Raw genomic sequence first — 20619 nt, 5'->3', positions numbered from 1 at the left:
CCCCCCCCCCCCCCCCAAGACTGAGGTTGTCCGAAGGATGCGAAGGAAAAAGATAAGATGACTGGGAGCTGGGAGCGCACTGACCCCACGATTGGTAAGTGAAAATGCTTTTCGGAAGGGCCGGGCAGGGCCGGGTGGAGAGTTACATGGGACTGACTGCTTTTGACTGAATTTTAAACCGCGAACTTGAGTACCTGGGCTTAAGTGTTAGTGTTTTCTTGGAAAATGTCCCTTAGCGAGCGCGCTACCAACAGGCCGAACTGAAAGGATGCATGGGTTTTGGTTTTTGTTTCCACGTTGACAGAAATCACGGTGAATCCCTAGGTAAAGAGAATGTAGACACAGCACAGGGACGTGGAGAGAAGACGAGATGGATTTATATGGAGAAGAGGTAGTGGGAAACTGAAATAAGTCCTAAAGTGTAAAAAAAATTCACTCATGGAAATATGATTTATGAGGCCTGTGGCTGCTGGGGGAACGGTGGGACTTTCTTAACGTCCAAATCCAGGGTTATTTGCTCTCGTTATTCGAGTTAAATCTCTTCTCTCCAGAGAACCAAGAAACTTGCCTATCTTTAAAGTTCCTTCCTTCCTTCTTTCCTTCTTTCCTTCCCTCCTTCCCTCCTTCCCTCCTTCCTTCCTTCCCTTCTTCCTTCCTTCCAATCGCCCTTCCTCTCCCTATTTCCACACTAACGTTGCCAGCCTCCCCCAGAGCTGGCCCTCCGCCCCCAACTCCTTGGCCTGGGTCAGGCGAGGATCCCCGCCAGGGGTAGCCGGGCGGCTCCACGTCAAGTGAGGCGCCTGGACGCGTGCGGGAGGCTTGTCTGGGCTCTCTTCGAAAGACGAGGGAAATGAGCACCGTTCTGGGCTTGACTTTGTCCCTGCTGGGAATATCCCAGTTTCTGGCTTTGGAAATCTCAGGCAAATAATTGATTCTTAATGCACACTTAGGAGACGTCGGTGTGCGCTCGAGAGCCTGGCTGTCCCAGAGTGACTGCGAGCGCGCGCCAGACACAGGTTGGCTTGGCCCGAGGCGAAAGTGGGGCCCTTCACTGCGGTGTCCTGTCACTTCGGCTTTCCGGCGCTTCGGGGACCCCTGGGTGAAGATAGAGAGGTGGCACGATGGCGGGACTTGAAGTCGCCGCGGCAGGGACCCGGCGGCGTTGTTTTCTCGGGGTTTGGACCGCTGTAGCGGAGCAGCCGAGGCTGCGGCGTTGGGGCCGCGCCGGCTGCGCGGTAGCCGGGAAAGTCCGGCGCTCCCAGGACGAGGCGGCGACTCCCGCAGAGGGTGGCGCGGGCGCTGCGCAGGGAGCAGCAACGCGAGGGCGCTCTTGCCCAGGACAAGCGTGGTGTCGCGTTCAGTAGCTCGCATTGGTTGATGCCAGGAAAAGTGACTTCAGAACCTTGGCTGGCGCGCCTCCCCACCTTTCCCTTTTCTTCTTTTTCTGTTGTGCACCCCCCCACACACACACACTCCCCTTACCCCACCCCACCCTACCTCTTTCGCTCTGAAAGTTGTTTCCTTTTGTTTGCCCGCTGCGGTTTCAGATCTCAGCACTTATCTGCTAGTAGATAAAACCGTTTTCTCTGTAATAGTCATTTTCCCCTGTTTCCACTCCCTACCCCACGTTCCTTTAGCCTTCTACCCTGTTTTGCGTCTCTGCCCAAGCCTGTGGCCTGAGGTGGACGGATCGTACAGGAAAGGAGGTCGCCTCGGGGTAGGAATCCTCTTCCAGTTAAGGTCGGCCCGAGCTGCCGACCGGGAGGCAGGGGTTCTGGTGGGCAGAGGAGCCCGCGTGTGCGGGAGACTGTCAGGAGGTTTCTCCAGCCTTGGAACGGAGACAGGAAGGAAAGGGGGATGCAGAAAAGGGAGACGGGTCGCTTCTGACTGCCACCCCCCAGCCTCCGCCTCCTGCAGGTGAGACTAAATGTCTTGCTTCAACACCATCCTCACCGGGTCCTCTACCCAAACTTGAGGTGGGCAGACATCCCGAGATCGTTGTGACCAGAAAAGGCATTTACAGTGAAACAAATAACTCTCAAAATTATGTTTGTGTGGGGGGAGAAGAGATAAAACGCCCACGACATTTTTGGTGGTCTGTTGCCTAGCAAGTATAGCTCTTTCCCTGTCTTCGGCCTTGCGGAAAAGCCGCATGGGAGGAAAGTAGGTTTGGCGATTCCTGATGGAATGAAAGGGAGCGTTCAGTTATCAGACACGTTTGGATATTCATTTTCGGCCGAAGCTGAACTTTCCTACACCGCTGGCGCTCCCTGATAGGAGTTGCCTTCCTCAGTTTACTCCCCCCTCTTCATCTCCTCCTGTTGTCTCATTCTTTGAAACAGTGCGTTTAAGGTGCAAACATAGCTTCCTCCGTAGCCGTTTTTTGATTCCGTTGATTGAGCAGGAAGACTAAAAACTGTAATGGGGTTAGGGAGAGTTGTCTCTCAGTTCTTTCATTTTCTCACTGCTCTGAAATTTAATGACCTGATCATTGTTGTTTGAAGTTAAATTATCTGTTAAATTAGCCTTAAACAATAACTGATGATATTTTCCTTTTGGATCTGGTAGCCCCTGAATACTTAGCCCTGGATGAGAAAGAGAGGAGTCAAGGAGAATGTTTGGTAATACGATATTATAAAGATAATCAAAATCAATACTTATGTGCCAGTGATATTACATAGAAAAAAAAAAGTCACGTTCAAAGTGACTGCATTTTATAAATAAGACACTGTTTAAAGGCTGGTGCTTGAGAAGCCTAGATTCAAGAATGAATGTAAATAAGCATCCTTGTTGATGAAGAAAATATATGAACATTGTATTTTCATTATTCTCCAGAACCTAAATATTCAAACACATCACACACCAGGGCTTGCTAATCTAAATCAATTCTGCCCTCCAGGGATACATATTCTCAAAAAGAAAATTTAACTTTTAGCAAAATCTAAAACATTCTTTTAGATGTTAATTTCTAGAAATCCAAAGTATATTTATTTCTTTGAGTCAAACACTAGTTTGTTTTGCACTCATTATATGAAACAATTTTGAAATAATGCAGATGGTTTCTTCCTCCTTGTTTCATAGTCCTTGCATATGCAGGCTTAGGTGTGAGAGCTTCCATCATGTATTGAGGAAATGACATTCTTACTTGTTTTAACAAAAGGCCCAAAGAACCTTTAAGTTGAAATGTACTACAGTAGTTGAAAAAAAAACTTTAAAAATAATAAGCACTATCGTGTGTTTTTTTCCTATTAAAATGCGCTGAATGAATAATTAGAGGCTAGAATGAAGGTTGGAAAATTCAGAGCAAGAATAAGGTGGTAATTTTATTATTTGATACCTTTATAATTTCTGTAATTAATGATGTAGTTCCAAAGTTTGGCAAAGCTTTCTTAGAAAAAAATAGAATACTTCTCCTACCCCATCAAAAACATACTCTGGAAGGAATAAAGTAGAATCACATAGAACTGGCATCAGGAATTGTTTATTTATTTATTTTTCCAGTAGTAGTAGTATTAGTGGAGTTGAAAAAATATACTTTTAATTACACATTGCCAGCTCTGATTGCAGGTTGGAAGACTAAAATCGATCTTTCCTACATCAATAGTGTTGTCTATTACGACATTGATTTGTGTTTATTTATGCAGAGGCTTTCAGTTATTTACTTGCATATTTCAGCATCTGCCTCTTGATTATTATCGCGGGTTGTTTTTCATGAAAGAACTTATATAGGGAGTGAAACACATTTGACAGATCCATAAGTATACCTGATAGTGAATTATGGCAACCCAAGGAGTTTACGGAATTACTTATTCATACTTGCTTTTCAGCAATTAGCAATCTGTTTCTGATTAAAACCTCATGCTGCTCGAAAACGTCCATTCTTTTCTTCACATTGTATTGATGTGTTTCAATAAAATAGAAAAACATGATTTTATCATGTCAGATATAACAGAATGAAACTGATAAACGAACCTTTTTGTCTTTTTCCATTGGCATGACTAGGTTAACCTCATAACAATAAGCTGGCCATAGGGTTTACTAATGCTGTTGATGAAAAATCAAGGTGCAACCATTGGAATAGAGAAATAAGACATCTGTTTTAAAACATCCATTAACTCTGAATTTTACTGGGGTACTGCTGTTGAATATGACATTCTGGAGTTCTTGAGCATATGTTAAATGCATGTATACACTCGTATATGCTGTGGTCCAGTGTATGTGTGTGACTATGACTTACGAAGATAGGCAATTCTCTTAAACTAACACCTCCCATGAATGTGATGTATCGGAGTTCATTTGAACAAATAGGAACGCTAAAGACCACAGAGTATATATCTTTTGTAAGTACAGGACAATAGTGGGAGATTGAGATGCATTTTTGTTTGTGCTTTTCTTATCACCCTTACAAAATATTGAAGGGTGTCTTTGAAAATATCAGAAGTGAAAATGACCTAATTTATTGAAGGCTATTTAGTCCTCATTTTACAGGACTTTTGTCGCAGTTTGGAGGATGACTTTTTCCTTGTTGACAGTTTGAAATACATCTACCAAATACTGTTAACAGTCCTATTCTTTTGCGCCACCCACGCCCCCAGTTTTGCCAGGAATATAAAAAGAGAAACATTAACCAATTTTCTTTTTTAGAGCTATAGGGTCTTGGGAAATGGAAAAGGAATTAGTCTCCTCACCCTGACGAGTTTTCCTGAAACTACTTATCCTTAGCGTCCGCTGTGAGAGGTGGAGCAGCGCAGTCCGGAGGCTGCAGGCAGAAGCTGGGCGAGTCCCGAGGTTTAAAGTTTTGCAGAAGCTTGAAAGGAGGAGCAGCAGGGAGAGTTTTGATTTTGTTTATATTTTTATTTTTTCTGTCTTGTGCCAAGTCCTTGAAGTTAACACAGTGACATGGCTCTTGTAGGACCAAGCACTCTTGGCATTCTGTCGAGGTTGAGATTCCAGAGCATCGGATGAACAGGACTTATGACTAAGGCGCGCTGCCCTACCCCTCCCTCCGTCTTTTTACGCACGCACCAGCTCGTCCTCACGTGCATCGGGGTAGTGGACAGTGTTGACTTGAATTGCTCTCCCTCGCTCCAAGTCTTTCCTGTGAATGAACCCGAAAACACTCGACAGGTCGTGAATAATCGTTTTAATGAGTGTGCAAAGCGTGCGACGGGGTGCACCGAGCTGTCGGGTTAAACAAACAACTTGTACCCTGACCAAATCCGATTGTTAAAGTGCAAAGTGATGTCAGTACCATTTCCATTGCCTTTCGGAAATCCACAGATCTGACACGCGGGAGTCCAATTTTCCCCATTAAAGAAAAATAACAATATTTTTCAACCGTGTATGTGATCTTCTTTAATATTAATCTGAGCCAAAAAAAAAAAAAAAAAAACCCTTCATTTCAGAATCAGAGAATTAGTTGTCTGTCTCAAAAAGCAAATCAAAAGAAAAGAGGAGGTAGAAATCAGAATATAAAAGACTGAGGGAGAATTTCTTCTTGATCGCTCATACATCATTGCTAGTCAATATTGTAAAAATCTTATATTTGTTTATAGCTCACTAGAAGCAAATGTCAAGTTACCTATATCTAAACAACTGGGTTGGTCATTTAGTCTTGCACTAAGACTGAAATCTATAGACCTGGAAGAACTTTTTAAATAAATTTAACTAAAATGTTTATTGTTTATATGGTAGCCTGTGAGACAATGAAGGTGTAAATAGCTTATCCATTTATGCTTTCAAGGAAAAGAGTTTGGAAGAAAGTAATGGAAAAGAAACCCTAATGGGCCACCATCTAAAACAATTACAAATGAACTCTTCAGGAATCATACTTTCCTTTTTTTGCACAACTGCAGTGGGGAAATATTTTTGTTTCTTTCTCATCCTGTAAAAAGATATACTTGAAATCAGTCACATGTCCTCGTTTCCTTGTTCATTCTTTTATCATCTTTCAGAACTCCAAATATTAAATACCACATGAAGAGTAAGAAAATATAACCTGAAGAAAATTTAAAATATCTCTTTTACATATCCCCTCTAAAAAAGTCCGTGAAGAGGAAAAATGCGTAAAATGTTTCCCCTACCAGCACCTTATATACATTCTCAAATCAAACAAAATGAACATAGTGATTGGAAATGTGTTTTAGTCCCACAGATCTAGCTTCTCCAATTCAATGACAACATAGGGAAACCAAATTTGCTATTTTTATTGGATTAAGTATTGTAGATTATGTATTTTCTGTATGAAACATTAAATCTGTGATGCCTTAGAATCTGCAAGATTATTTGTCCATTTGCAGTTGTAGTCAGTGTGGAGAAATGAAAAGTTGGGGATATAGTCCACTTAAATATGGAAGCTCAGCATTTGTTCACTTAACTTCTATTGGTCATTTTGTTATCTACATATCTGTGTGTCTTTCTGATCATCTATATCATATACAAGTATGCCTATATACAATCGACTGCAATTGAGTTAGTTCACTTAAAATAAGGCCGAGGTATGTGACAGAGTAAGAAATTTCTTTTTTTGTATTATTGTTATTATTATTGACATCTCACCCTGTTGCCCAGGCTGGAGTGCAGTGGCAAAGAATTTCCTATAAAAGTAATTGTAGTTTTATTATTATGGTGGCTAGCTTTTATACATCTGTGTCAATTTAGCCCCAAGTGGATAAAATAGAAGATATTGAAATTTGGTTTCCATCACCAAAACTTGGAAGAGACAACCAGGGGTTTGGGGCATTGTTTTTGTCGATTTTGACTGTTATTTAGTAATGTCTATATCAGCATATCAATTTGAAATAGCCTATATTTTCTAGAGATTTTACCGAAATTAGTATTAAAAACTACGAGCATGCATTTTAAAATTGTTTTCAATATTTTGGGGCACACACTGGGCTGTGCAGATTTTGCCTAAACAGTTTTGTTCTCTGTGGGCTGAGGAATTTTTAGGCGTCACTGAAAGAGCTGCATCCATTTCTGCTTTAGATACGCAAACAGCAAAGCTAGAGGGTGCGTCTGTTTTTGTGTGTATATGTGTAGTTAAAGAACTACACTATCAAAACATTAATTATATTTGAAAGAGAGCAGAGCTTGTTGTGAAGAGAATTGCATTACTGAATTTATATTCCATGGAATCTGTCTGAGAGGGCTGAAACCGTATACCTGTCTTATATGATGCACCCTCTTCAGAGAGGTGCACAGCAAGAGTTAAGAGATGCAGGAGGCAGACTTGAAGGGGAGTGATCTCAAATGTTTGGATGGTCCTGAGGAGAGGGAATCCACGTGAACATGCACATCACATGAAGAATATACATAGGATCTTTGTTCTTTGTCAACAAAAACAAATGGAATCCCCCCCCCACCAAGCAAATCACAGAATGATCTTAGCATAATTTGGGGGAGGGGAAGTGGTTGAGTGACTAATAAAATTTGTGTTACCACATTTTTGATCTCTAAGTCCATTTATTTCACAGCTGCCAGATTTTATATCCAAAAGTTAGGTTCTCTGCTTCCCAAATCCTACATTGGTATGAATCATCTCTGATCATTTTTAGTTTTTGGCTTAATGACTAGTTTTCAGCTTTAAATTACCAATAAACTAATTAATCTGACTAATCTTCCTAAACTTCTGTTGAATGATATAATAGCTGTAACAACAACAAAAATAACAAAAACTGCAAAAATAATGACAAAAATAAACTGTTAGTAGTAATAATGCAATAATAATAGCAGAATAATAATGCGATAATAACGGATGCAGAAAGAATTTTAAAATAATTTCTCTGGCCGACAGGATGAAGATGGAATCCATTTCCGTTTGAAATGTGTGTTCCACAGCTGCAGTAAGGCATTCCTCTGATTTCTTGTTTTGTTGGTTAGATGGATGATCTGTTCCAGCCCAACTCAAGTTTCCTAATAGAGACTCCCTTGGTTTAATATGGTAGATCTTTTTAATGGGACTGAGTGCCCATTCCCCTTCACTGCTATGAACATGTTGCCTTGCGGATGCCATTCCCAAATAAATCAACTTGGGAAGGAGACTGGGAGCAAAGACAGACATGTGAAGGGATTCTTGAGTAGAGGAGGACCAGGTGCCTTCCCACTGGGCCCTGCTGGTGAGTGAACAAGTCGTTGTATCTGGGAAGCATGTTCACAAAACTCAGGAGGTGGAGAAGGGCAGTTACTGTGGTTCCTGTGCGTCCAAAGAGATCACTGGCCCTGAGAAACCCAGCTCATAGGGCAAGGCACAATATTAGGAATTAGACCCCTCAGGATGAACTCTTTTGATTCCTTTAGGGATAGAGAGATGAAAAGGACAATGAAGTGAAGCGAGTATAAATGGAGGGAGAAGAGTGGTTAGTTAAAGATGTTACTAACTGGTGGTAGTCTAGCAAGTAAAGCTAAGTTCATTCCTTGAGAAGCAGGGAGAGGTGCTTTTGTGAATTGTAAATCTGCCAAGGTCTATTGTTCTAGGTGTGATATTCCTAGGACTAGGTTGGAAAGTATCTGCCAGTCTGTATCTGCAGTAATCCAACTCTCCTCTCAGTCCAATATTCTACCCATCTCCTGAACTCCCAGGCCCTCCCCCTTCCCCCCCCCAAAACAAATGGAATAAAATAAAAAGAGTGGATGGGGAGGAAGTTTGACTCAATATTTATCAAGCAGATGTTGAGGTTAAAGCAGGTTGTTTTTTGATAACTGCTTTCATTTGTGAGAAGGAAAAGCTGGTTAGGAGAGGAAGGATGGTTATGAAAGAGGAGAGCAGAGACTGAGATGGAAATTCCTTGGCAGCCCTGTGGTTAAAGACAAATGCAGACTTTAGCTTAGAAGAAGGAGAATTTTGAGTCAAGGAAGGGTAATCCTTGAACATATTTGCTTTGCTTCATTTTCCTGCAAATTAATGTAGCCTTGAAAATTTATGAGAAAGCAAAATTTGCAAATCGATGGTCTGCAGATCTCAAAAATTACAAAAAGAAAGGCTCAAACATCAATAGCCAGTTTTGTCCTCTAGAACACTTTTAAATATATTGTCTTCAAACTCACATATACACGTAATCCATAACACTAAACCAAACAATAGTCAAAGGAAGAAAACGAGGGATAAAAAGAAAGTTGCACCCTCCTTACTGTAGGGCCATGAATCTATCTCTTCACCTTTCAAGGCAGGAAGCCTGAACAATCCTTTGCCATTTCTTCTAGTCTTTTCATTTTTAAAAAGTATGAAAAAAATGCTAGTTCATGAGAGTATTATTTCATTAAAGATCTGCAAAGAATGAGGAGCTTTCATTTCTGAGGGTAAATTCACTGAGGTGATGTTCAGTCTTACCCTGCCCAAGTCTGAAATGAGAGAAAAACAGCTCCGGCTGTAACTGTATATCAATACACTCTTCAATGGTACCTCATGTTTTCTCCCTGCACTAACAATAACTACTAAATTCACACCAACTCTTCTGGAAGTACAGTTCTGCAACTTTAAATTAAACTGGAGCTCCCCATATAACATTCAATTCTAATTAAAATATTTAAGGAAAAATATTCTACTATGTGACTGTTTATTTGTTTGAATTGTTCTTTTGATTAAGAGACAAACTATCATTTGTTTCAAAAAGAAAATTTTTAAAAATCAGCATTGCCAATAAGAGTAGCTTTCAATCCTGTTACATGCATTCCTAAACTATGGCTTTTGAGAATTTATTTTCCAACATTGAAAAATTCCAAATCAATAAGGAGATGCATAACTGAAAGAAACTAAGTTTAATATTTCTGTAATGGGGTTATTTGACAGAAAGAAAATAAACAGTAAAAGCAGTTGTTTCACAAAGTACTAAGTTATGCAGACACTCACGTGTATGCAGTTTATGCACCCACTTAACAAAATTAGTAGGCTTCTATATCCTAATATCTTAACAGATCTTAAGCTAAACAGATATTTATACCATATAAGTGCTTATAAATGCTCATACCTATATACTATATACACCATGATGCATATGGTTCAAATATGCATGTTTATTTTTATAGAAAATAAAAGTTAAACAAATATTAGTATTTCTAAGCTTTGGTCATTAACAATTGGGGTTTACTTGTTATCTGTAAACACTGAAGGAAAGCCAGAACCACTACATTCTTCTTAGATTATATTATGAAGCAAATAATGCTTTCTGTCTTGGGGTGTACAAGAGTGAGGAATTTAGGGATGGGTGTAATGAAGATCTTTATAGCTTTTCAGCAAGCCGATATATAGTAATTTTATTCTTTAAACATTCACATTCTACCATGAAATAAAATAAACACACACTTTCAAAAACAGAAGAGGTAAGCCCAAGTCAAGAGAAAATATATGGTACTTCAGAAAAATTCAAATGATGCTTACTAACATTTTTTCCAGCAAAGAAGTTTTCAAAGCAGATTTGGCCACATCTGTTGCACAAGTGGCAAAGCAAAATATTTTAGTAATGGGCTGTAGGGGGATTTAATGGACTGACACTGAATATTTATGAAGAGTAATATTACTTTGAAGAGGGTTGTGTGATTGTTTATCATGCTCTTTAAAAAAAAGGTGGGGAGAGAAAGGTTTTGGAGGGTGGATATGTTCAAGCATCTCAGCTCTTGCTAATGGTGAAATGGTATGACCTTGGTAGAGTAGGAAAGGTTTTTATGACATGAGAGGATCTGCAAAAATCTGTTGGTCCTACCATGTTTATTCTTTTAGGTACACATTTCAAAAACATATCTTTTCCACTAGGCTCTCATTTGTAGTCACGGCTTCACAGACAGCAGCCAGTTTGCATTAAAGTGTGGTCCAATGCATCAGTCCAGTTTTAAAAAAGAAAACAATGGGCAGGAAAAATAAAGTTACAGTCTCATCAATGAAATTCTCTTTGGCAGTTGGAGAACAAGGAAAAGGGAGGCTCCAAAACAGGCTAGTGGGAGGAGAGTAATACTCTTTAGGTGAGTTTTGGGACGATGGTAAGTAAAGTGCCGTTCAGAAATTGGGATTAATCGAGCAGTTTAAATACAAATCTGCCGGAAATCGGAAATCGTGCTCGGTGCGAATGAAAATGAAAGAATTTATGCATATTCTAATTTTCTCTCTTTGGCTGCTATTTTGGAGGAAGAGACTTCTTTTGCTGATGGTGGGACTTTTTTGTTCTGCACAGGAAATGTGTAAATGAACACAAATGTTCCCCCCCCCTTCCCATTCCTCTCCTCCATTCTCCCCTCCCCCTTTCAACAATCCGAAGTTGTTAGGGTCCCCAGTTCCGCAGCCACTGATCCCAGAGTTTCTTCCCATTCCCAGGATGGCAGGGGGCAGGCAATGCAGGATCTGGGAGTCAGGGTCACTAGACTTTTGGAAATTAGAGTTTCTGTTACGTCTTTGGACATTCAAAGAGAGAGGTAAAAAGGTGTAATAAACTTAATACGAGGAAAAATCTCGAAAGCCATTTCCTCTCACAACCGAGTTTTCAGTGACGATTAGGTTGAAGAGAGCTTAAAAATGATGTAATAAACCGCGATGTGAAGATCTACTGACCATCGGGGCCAAGTCCGAACACCTTCCCTCCCACGCCTTTTGGGAACAAACGGAGATGGGTGCGTTTTAATTTGATGGAAACTCTAGTTCTATTCTGAGGCCAGCCAGTTACCTAAAGCTGAGAACGAGTGAAGTGGCTCGCCCGGCCGTCTTGGGATTTGTGGAACATGTAAGGGACTCCCGAGATGGGCTAGTAAAGTGTGTGGGACGAAGGTAGAGGCGGGGGCGACAGGGCGGGGAGAGGGAGGGAGAGGCGGATTGAAAGAGGGAGAGTGCTCCCTTCTCCCGCGTTAGCAGGGCAGGCTAAGAATTTCAGAATTCATTTGGGGCGGAGCGGGGGAAGCAAGAGACACACTCCAAGTTTCTATCTTCTTTTCCACCTCCCGGATAAAAAACCCGGAGACAACCTTCTTCTTAACCATTTGAAAAGAACCTCGTGGTACCCACCCCCATCGCCCGCTCCCCGCCCCCACAGCCGCTCACAAAGCGCCACCCGGGCCTCGGGCGTCCGCAGAGGCCGCAGCCGGTTCAGCGCCCGACTCACTGCCAGCCGCGCCGGCCCGGGTTAGAAGGGCGGCGAGAATGAAGGGCCCCCCGCCCCACAGACGCCACTGCACGCCCCTCCCTCCCATTTTCGGCGCCCCCCCACCGGAGCCCTTGCGCCCCCAAGTTCCCGCTTTCAGCGATCGCGTCCGCCCGGCCCCGGCCCCGCGCCCTCGCCAAAAGTCTTCAGCCCTCTGGGGGGGGGGGGGGGACGCCGCTCGGTCAGCACCCCAGCTCCCGCCCGCAAGGCCCGAGGCCAGGTGTGGGTTCCCGTCCCCGCGCGGCGGGGGAGACACACAAATTCCCCTGTGAAGACGGAGGGAGAAGATCGCAGACCGTTCCCTACAAACCTCACGTCAAGCCACACTTTGGAAGCTCTCCGGAGAAGCTCAAAAATCCCTATTTTGCAAAAAGCCTGCTGTGGTGGGATGCGGCCCTGTGGGTGGTGGGAGAAACCCCTGGGAGGCCTCGTGCGGCCTGAGTTCCCGAGTCACGCCCTGAGCACGGACATTTCTCCCGCGCCCTGGAGACGCTGCACTTCCGGTCTCCCTCTCCGCCGGAGGCGACTCTTCCTCGGGCTCATCGGACCCTGCATTTCCGGCCCCCCAGCTCTCCTGCACTTCCGCCCAGTCACGTGGGTGAGGGATAGCGGTGCGAGCTATTTTCTCCTGCTTCCAGGTGGCTGGTGGGGTCTTAACTTGTTCCCTTCTGCTTCTCTTCGTTTTGCATTTCCTTTATTTGTTTTATTTTTTTAAACTTTCTTAAATTTGGGATTTGAGAGAGCTGGAGTTGGAGAGAAAAAGCCCATTGAAGACAAATCTTTTTTGTTTTTTTCAACCACCTGTCCTTTTCTGAATTCCCTGAACAAGATCACAACAGTGAGGTTTAGCCTCTTTGTTTCCCTCCAGGACCTAGGGCAGTGTTTGCACGTAGGCCTGAAATGAATTTTGAAATAATTGCTAGGTAAATGATATTGCCTCTTTAGGCATATGGTGTTAGTGAGTGTTCTCCAATCAGCTGACTCTTGACCTTTTTTTTTTCCCTGAATTCAGTTGAGAGGTTGATAAATACGTGGTTTTACAGATGCATAGGTGTTATGTATTTAAGAACTTTCCCAAACAGGTGAGGGGGATCCTTAAGAATTGTTGAAGATATTTTCTTGAACTTCATATATATGGGGCAAAATGCTGTGATTTTTTAGATTTGGGAATTTATCAGCCCTTCTGTTAGACTTTTCCTTTCCATTTTGCTTTATTTTAAAATAGTTTGACTTTCTCTGGTAAGAAGTTAAACCTTATCAAATGAGTTAAAATTATTGTTGTAAACTTGAGGCAGAAACTAAGATCTCATATTTGCTCTTCCTGCTGTTGTAGTTTAACCATTGTAACCTTAATTCACTTTTATGTTTGTCTTCTGCATCATTCAGCAGTTCTTGTTCACTACAACTTTTGTTTTTCAGTGCCTTAAGAACTTTTTGTAACCAGGAGATAAATTAAATTTAGAGTTGTATAACTGTGAGCCAGAATTCAGTCAGCATATATTAAATGGTGTATTCTACTGAGCACCAGTTGTGTAACCCATGGACTGTTCTCTAGAACATTTAATGACTTGTCTTCATTGACTGTAACATATTGAAAATATGAAACCAATGACCTAATAATAATGAAAGTAATTTGAAAGGTTATAATTGCTAATCATATATAAAGCATATTTATTAGTATCATTAAGAGGTGTTAGAGCGATATAAGTAAGACTTGTTCCTATCCTCTGGGAACTTACAATCTAGTTGGGCATAAGTAATGAAATATGAATTAATGGAAATAGCTACAAAGTAATATTTGGTGCCTGGCATATTGATGGCATTCAAGAAATGACTGTCTCACATTAATGACAATAATGCCATTCTTACAGTATTATATTTCTGCTGTAAGAATGGCATTATTGTCATTAATGTGAGACAGTGGAAAATAATTAGGATAACTTTCATGGAAAAAACAAAAACAAATTTGTATTTTATATGTCACATATGTAGATTGGAATATGCAAGATGTTTTTGTGTGAGGGGGTAAGTGTGGTATAAATCAAGATGAGAACAATGTTTGATGAGATGGAATTTGGTGGTAAATTATAGAAAAACTTAAAGACCGTGTAGAGAAATTTGTATGTGGTAGTAGAAGTGACAAAAACCTCTGGTGGCCCTATGAGCAAAGGATGACATGATTAAAATTGAGTTTTATTTTTTTAATGATTCCACCCAGCTACTGAGTGTAGGGAAAACTGATAAAGAAACAATAGGAGAAAAGATTTTGAAATGTGATATTGCTAGAGAATGGCTATAGCCAGAACTATCATTATTAGGCCCTTTCTCCCCAATTTTTATGCAATGGAAATTACATTGAAATGATGAAATAAGAAATTAGTCTTGAATAGAACAAGAGCTGCTGTATCACTGGAATCAATACTACTCTTGTAGTCTTCATTACTGGTTGTGATGGGGATGTTAGACATTGACAGTTGGTGACTAACCTTAAAATATCTTCATCACCAGCTAAGCTGTAACAGTCTTTTACATTTAACATATCTACCCATTATTCAGTTGTCATGTTTCTCAGCTGAGGTGATTTTGTCTCTTCCCTCTACCAGGCAATGTCTGGAGACATTTTTAGTTTTTGTAACTATAGGACCATTACTGGCATCTAGTAGATGAAGGATAGAGATATTGCTGAATGTCCTAAAATTAACAGGACAGTCCTCCACAACACAAATTACCCAAAGTGTCAACAGTACTGGGATTGGAAAACCCTCAGTTATGGAAATGAAGCATGAGCTCTAACTCTGGAGAGCTGCACTATGAATCCCAGGTCCTAACTTCTATTTTAATAACTAATACAATTGAAGAAATGTTTTACTTAATGAGACAAATATAACTCTGAAAATAACAAGTAACTCTGTCTAGCCCCGAGGCCTTAGAAACAGGAAAATCAGAAGGGTACCTACTTGAATTTTCTACTTTTGGTAAAATGGAGTTAGATACCTTCCTTAAAGATTTGTCATCCAAATGTTATTTGTTAAATTAATAAAATATGCCTTTTGAGTTGCTTAGCAACTTATGGAAAGCTTGCTTTTTAGAAGTTCATTTGTTTGTTTAAAACCTGGGTAGGTTACATATTATTAGTTACATTACATAAATCAACAAAGAAATGTACACTGAAAATGGAATAAGATGTTTCAACACATTTTCTACTCTCCATGTCTGGCAATTAAAACATTCTAATTGTCTGGTAGAATTGCATCAAGTATTCGACAAACATTATTTATGTATGAAACTTCAACATAATATTGAGTATATAAGAGAACCAAAGGGGAAAAATTAAGCAGGTTTGTCATAAAGTATGTGTTTATCTTAACCTTTCTTCTTCAAAAATCTTATCTACTAAGTACTTTTATCAGACACTAATTATATGCTTTCTGAATAGAATTTCTCCAACACCCTTCAGTGCCTGCACCCTTTAATCATATCTCATTACATCTACCTAATCCATATCTTTTTCACATTGCCAGGGCTCATTAACAGTTTTAAAAGCCAATCTTGGACATTATCATTCCTTGCAATCAGAATGAAAATAATGCCAATAATATTTTATTTCTAAAATGTAACGGATCATTGAAAATTTGTTCTGAAGCCATTTCTTCTTTAAATATTAATGAGAAATTAACTTTCTAATATGCATCAAGCTAGCAGGACTGGTAAGATGTGTCTGAAAACCCTGAAGCACCTTTCCGAAGAAGTTATTTTTATAAGCTGTTTTAACAGTGGATCATCAGTCACTTTGAAGGGAAGTGATCCTTGATTAACAGTTGGCTGATAGTGTGTTTCCACAGATGTGTGGCAGCAATACAGGTGCTACCTATGAAAAAGTACAGGTAATTCACAGAATCTAGGCATTTTCTTTTTCTGATTAAAAAATATAAAAGCTTAAATGGGTCATCATGTTTTTATATTACCCCATTTAATAGTAGTAAAGGCAAACCAAATGTCTCACTAAAATAATGAATTATAGGTACCATGATTCCCATAAATATAAGGAAAAGATTATAAGTTTGGCTAATACTTTATTCCATTTGATTTTCTGATTTTAGAAAAGAAAGTCCTTATCAAAGTTGCAGTTAAATGACTGAAGTAAAGCCTCATATATAACGACTTCTTAGGGCTTGGAAGTCCAGTCTTGTCTCTTAGAATGTAATTGCATAGGACTAACAAGTTATTCTGTAAAATGGAAGCTTTCTCTACCATTATAATCAAGCTTGAGATTATTTTTAAAAGTTACTGGGAAAGTTTAATGGTCCTTTATTTATTATGCACATACTGTTAGGTTATAGACTTTGGGAAAAAACACTAACCAAAAGTTATTGTCTGACAGCACAGTTTTTGGATTAAGTACCCCAAACTTTTGTTCATTAGTATTGGAGACATAATAAAGTTTCATTTCTTTTTAATTTTTCCCCATTTATCAACTCTGCCAGATAGCAGTTATGTCTTATGTTGATAGTTTTATTAAAGATTTATTTAGCTTTCTTTTCTTTAAAGTATATATATTTTTTCTTTTAGAATTGTGTTTTTCTTCTGACTTATCTTTATAAATATGATTCAGCTGGTTGTTGACTATAGGAAACTGTTTATTAAGTAGAATCAAGTGAAACTATATGATAAGGAGTTTGGCTTGTGCCTTATTTTTTTATAGTTGCAGATTCTAAGTATTGAATAACACAAGACAATTAAATTTTTAGGATCCATGACATAATTTATTTCAAAATTTACTCTTGGCCATTTTTATTTTGAATTCTTTTTATTTCTCTAATCATCATATTTGGGGGGTAACTTTATATATGTTCAAATATACACAAGTTGTTCACATCTTTTTTTTTTTTTTTTGCCTTACCAAAATAGCTTGAGTAGGCAGATCTTACCAAATTTCTACAGTGACATGATAGGCAATGTTTATTTTAATAAAATTTCCTTCATTTTATTATCAACTAATTAACCCTACTAATAAAAAATAAAATTTGGTAAACTTAGCAGATTAGTAAAAAGCCTCAACAACTTAAAAAATTACAAACACAGTATTAATATACTTTTAAAATTGTTTTTGCTTTTGTAACCTAATTTTTATTTTTATTATTAAGAAATGTTGCATTTTCTGTACTGATCATCTATTTCCTTGTACTATTTGTGTTTTTATTTTCAGAGGCTTTTCACTGGTCAATACAATGAAGACTGGCGTGATCATCCGCTTCGCACCAAAGGATATCTACTCATCGATGTGCTGTTATCAATCAGAGATTTTCAAGTATGAGTTCTCCAACTCAAAGAAAAGTAGCTGGGCCCAGGCAGAAAGGCATTTGGGGAGGAACCGCATGCCCTACAGTGCTCATGATGTGTGTCTCCAGAGAAAGTTGCTTCAGCACTAAAAATAAACAAACAACAAACAACAACAACAAAAATATTTTGCTGCAGTATCCTCCAATCTCTAAACTACTAGCTGGTTTTCTAAGTTCATCCAGAGCTCTCCCATGTTTGAATTCCTGGTCATCTTCCTACTCTCTGGCTCCACATATGAAGAAATAATAGTGCAAGAATAAAATTATTAGTTTCCCTCTGATTGAATCATTCCAGTTTTGAAGCACCATGTTGGATTAATTAGCCTTATAATAGCATTTACTATCACCCACACACTATTTGTGGAAAAGTGCTCCTTTTGACATTTGCCTGATTTGCTCTTGAAGTTCAGAGCACCATGGCAGCATAAGGATTGAACAAATTTAACTTTTTCATTGATGAGGTGCAACTTACAGCACCGTCCTTCCCTGGCACTGTATGCCAGCTTTTAGTTACTTGGGACCACATCTTCCAGTGCTACAGTTCTTGTGTTAAAAGGTTTGGTGCCATTATAAATTGGCATGGAGAAGTTTGAGGAGCTTTTCCCTAGCAATCAGGATGTATGTTATAATAATTGAATCCTGTAGCTGTGTTGCTTCTACTAAGTGAAAGAAAAAGAGAATAGTTTCTATTATTTATCGTCACTCATTTTTCATAGGCAGCCAGATTTTTTAGTGTCTTACTATCTTATTTTGGAATTTTTTTTTCAATTCTTATTGATCCTTATAGATTATAATGAGAACACCACCAGTAATAAGTTTGAGCTAAAGGACATAAGAGGAGATTGCCCTTTGATTGTTAAACTTCAAGAGAAACAAAAAACAGATCAGCATACACGTGCAAAATAGCTGAAAAGACCAAAGTAATTTCTCTGCTGAAGGATTTGACTTAAACTAGTGGAAGGTATTAACATATTTATAGAAATAATTTTAGCCATAAAAAGCAGATATAAGAACGTCAAAAGCAAGTTAGGAAACCCTATTCAAACATGTTTCCAAGATGGAGAAGGGGATTTTATTTTAGTGAACTTCAGTCTCAATGACAAGACCATTACTATTGTGAATGAATTTCAGACTTTTAAACTTGATGCTAGTAGACATTCCATCCATAAAAAATATCTTCATTCCAAATTTATGTTTTCCAAGCAATATTCTGATTATTATTTGGCTTTCAGATGGCTTTGCTCTGAGAAAATACACTGAACACACAAATTTCATGTATACTATTTAAAACGGTACTTTTAAGTGAGCAATGTTCCAGTCCTTCAGGGAGGATTTTCTCATTTATATGTCGTAAATAAATAATTTGGTTTCTGGGTCAAAACATTAATAATCTTTTCCTTTGCTGTGTATGTACCTTTGATACAAGAATAATTTTTTCGAATATTGACCAATCAGGGTGAAAGGTTTCCAGTCATGAGGGACAAAATCAGAATTATATTTTCCAAGGTCAGCCCTTCCTGCCAACCTTTCCTGTAACACAAAAGTGCACATAGAAGTACACAGGTAGGAAAGTAGTTGAAGTGAATTATCCTTGTTCAAACAATAATTTGTTGGGACTAAATAGTACACACTATGCAATATTATACATTACAAATAGCCATAATATAGTTCAAAAGAACTTCTGAATCCTGGATTCATTACTTATTAGCTGTGAGATTATTTTAACTTTTAAACGCATCAATTTTCTCTGTATAATGAATGTATTATTAAAATTCTCTCATCGGATCATTTCAAAATTAAATTAGCTGATTCACATAAAGTTCTTCATACTATGCTCAGAATATGGTAAGACATCAGTGGAAAAATAATGCTTTAATATTTATTGATGAGTGATAGTAATATTATTATAGTAAGATGACAGATTTAGGATATGACGGGGGAAGGTACCAATTGCAGAATACTTGAGATCCTATAGTTCCTAGAAGCTATTTCTACCCCAATATTTAGATCCGGTATGGTTACCACATTTGCCATTCTCTGAAGTCCCAGATTTTGTTTTTATCCCTTATATTTATTTATTATTCATAATATTGGAGAAGAAGAATATGAAAAAAAAGTCTTCTAGCCTTTCCCAAATCTCAGTGGTTTAATGCTACTAAGATTTATTACTCCCTCTTGTCACATTTCAGTGTAAGTCAGATGGAGAGTAAAGGTTTTCATTTGGCCGCATTTAGCCAATTCAGGGATCTGAAAGTGACTCTGCCATCTTTAGGACCTTGGCATCTTCTACTGGATACATTGAGTCGGGAGGAAAGAAATCTTATTGAGGATGCTGCAGAATAATCTCTTAATTCCATAGACCTGAAGTCCGTCACAAGGCCCAACTTAATTGCATTCCCTGGTTGCCTCTAAATTTTCATCGATTGCTTGAAGATGGTTAAGAACTCTTGTCTACAAAATTAATTCACACAGATTTCATAGAACAGTATATCTCATATTTAAAAAGTCTTCATCAACAAGGGTTGGAGTCTAGGAGGGATTTCTACCACATTTTGATAAGGTTTTATTCTATAGGAATTCTTTGGATAAGGATTTATCTCACTTCATTTCTACTTAAAGCTAGTATACATGAAAGAGATTATATCCTCAAATAAGCATTTTCCTTGCTTTTATCGTCTAATATCATTATCCCAAAATTCTTTTATTATAGTTGCTATTGAGAACATACTTTCAGATTTAGCATGGAGATTAACTGTAAAATAAGTAAATAGCGAAATGTTTTGTAGGAATAAAGTATAAAAGTCAAAGCTTTTAAGTTTTTTTTTCATTGTTAACTGATATTTCTAAATGACTACAATACTCAAAAAGTAGTGAATTGACAACCCTAGATTTAAGAATTTTTCTATGAAGGACTGCTGGGACGTTGAACTTTACACATAGTATAAGCTTTGCTATGATACTACAAAACATGCTTTTTCTGATCTACTTCACTGATGAGAGAATTTTCTATAAAAACCCATTCAGCTCATGAGCTGTTGAGGTCTCTCCAAACAAAAAAGACTATTAATGTTTTCATGATAGTGTTAAGGAAATAGATACAAATTTTGTGTTTATTTTACACTTTGTCTAAAATTTCAAGTGATAAATAGCATTTTGTACAA

General features: G+C 38.7%; 1 long non-coding RNA gene across 1 annotated transcript in view; it reads left to right on the top strand.

Annotated features, from left to right (window-relative positions):
* The window catches only part of LOC110596446, a 20107-nt gene extending 985 nt beyond the window's left edge, over window positions 1-19122 (top strand). The window contains exons 3-4 of the long non-coding RNA XR_002482471.1: window positions 20-94; window positions 17326-19122. This is a non-coding gene — a long non-coding RNA (uncharacterized LOC110596446). The remainder of the gene's footprint in view (window positions 1-19; window positions 95-17325) is intronic.
* Window positions 19123-20619: the final 1497 nt, after the last annotated feature.

The sequence above is a fragment of the Carlito syrichta genome, unplaced genomic scaffold, assembly GCF_000164805.1.
Source record: "Carlito syrichta isolate Samal-C Ts95f unplaced genomic scaffold, Tarsius_syrichta-2.0.1 Scaffold107778, whole genome shotgun sequence".
NCBI classification, from domain to species: domain Eukaryota; kingdom Metazoa; phylum Chordata; class Mammalia; order Primates; family Tarsiidae; genus Carlito; species Carlito syrichta.
Note: the sequence above shows the minus strand (reverse complement) of the source record. Positions and strands in the feature narration are given on the sequence as shown.